Consider the following 1,898-nt stretch of genomic DNA (forward strand, 5'->3'; position numbering starts at 1 on the left):
GTAGAAACAATTTACAAAATCCACTTCCATACCAAAACAGACTTACGTCACCACGCTTGGTACAAAAAATTTACAAAAGCCACTTCCATACCAAAACAGACTTACGTCACCACGCTTGGTAGGAAGGTTTCTCAAAAAAAAAATATAGTTTCATACCAAAACAGACTTACGTCACCACGCTTGGTAGAAACATTTCCCAAAATCCTGTTCCAATACCAAAACAGACTTACGTCACCACGCTTGGTAGAAACATTTTCCAAAAATCCCGTTCCAAACCAAAGCAGACTTACGTCACCATGATTGGTAGGAACATATCTTTTTATTTAAAAAGATATTAAAATACCCATTTTATAATCCATAATTAAACCCAATAATAGACATTTTAAACTATATATAAAAAAAATCTAAAATATAAAACTCATGAAAAATTTCCAAATAAGAAGTTATCCGGACAAGTTATCCAGATATAAAGTTCGGACAAAACTTGTCCCTTTTGTCCGATTTACTAATCTGGACAATTCATCGCCCAAGGCTTGTYCGATTTAACACTTAGAATAAATTCCAACACCTTTGTCCGGATAAAGAGTCCGGACAATACATCGCCCAAAGCTCAACCGATTTAAAATAATCCGGTCACCATATAGTCGTATTCATACTTGGTTCAAAAAGATAACCAATCTTAATCCGCTTGACACTTAACCGGTTTAAGACTAAACCGTTCAACACTTGAGCGATTTAAGGCTTAATCTGGTCATCTGGGGTTGTTTCTGCCTCGTTCTTTGTCATTTGGAACGATCTACCCCTGGCTCCACTCTGGCCTCCCCTCGGTGCACTAGGCCTTCCACGGTTACTGGGAGTATTTCCTCCCATTGTCAGACAAGGAGCTCTCAATTGTGGACAATTTGGTCGAATGTGGTCAGGTGAATCGCACTGAAAACATCTTTTGGGTGTAGTGCAGTCCCTTGACATATGCCCTGTCTCTCCACAGCGATAACATCTCTTTGGTTCAGAGCGACAACTTCCCTGGTGTATCTGTTGACACTGCAGGCAGGTTTTAACAGAAGATAACTGAGAAACACGATTATCTGATTTAATAAATTTGGGTCTTCGAAAACTAACTGAAGACCCTTCCCACTTTCTTTTCTCAACAAATATCTCTTCACCCTGCCGATTCTTATTTCTTTTAGTAACTTCGGCTGCATTAACGGCTAAAAAGAAAGTTTCAGGGTTCATAGCAATCACGAACTCTCGAAGGTTTTAGACCCCAAATATATCTTTCTACTTTTTGGGATTCTGAAGATACATAATGCTCAGCAAATCGGGAAAACTCAATAAATTTCTCGGTATAATCCTGCACAGATCTGTTCTCTTGCTCTAGCTTAAGAAAATCTTCCTCCATTTGTCTTACTGCTGTCGTAGGACAGAATTGTGTTTTAAATTTACTCACAAATTCTTCCCAAGACATTGTTTGCAGTATATTCGATTGTGCCGAGGACTCCACATCCCACCAATATAAGGCATTAGATTTGAGCATAGATACTACGAATCTAACCTTATCTTCTTCAGAACACCTACTAGTGTTAAATACTGATTCAATCTCTTTTATCCAGCACATTACTTTAACTGGATCTCTCTCTCCTAAAAAGGCTAGAGGTTTACATGTCAGAAACATCTTTATATCTCCTCCCCGATTATTGCTGCCTGCTGAAAGAGCTGGAGGATTAATTCCAACTCGTTCAGTTTCTATTCTAGCTGGCAGACCCATAATAGATATTAGAGTTTCCGTCAGTTTTCCCATTTCTTCTGCTAGATCATTTCTAGTTATAAACTCTGATTGTTGCCTCTATTCCTGTTGAGCATTCCTAGAAATAGATTCCCTTTGATCAGGGAGAATCTCA

Source organism: Cynara cardunculus, unplaced genomic scaffold (genome assembly GCF_001531365.2).
Source record: "Cynara cardunculus var. scolymus isolate 2C unplaced genomic scaffold, CcrdV1 Un_Scaffold_1688, whole genome shotgun sequence".
NCBI classification, from domain to species: domain Eukaryota; kingdom Viridiplantae; phylum Streptophyta; class Magnoliopsida; order Asterales; family Asteraceae; genus Cynara; species Cynara cardunculus.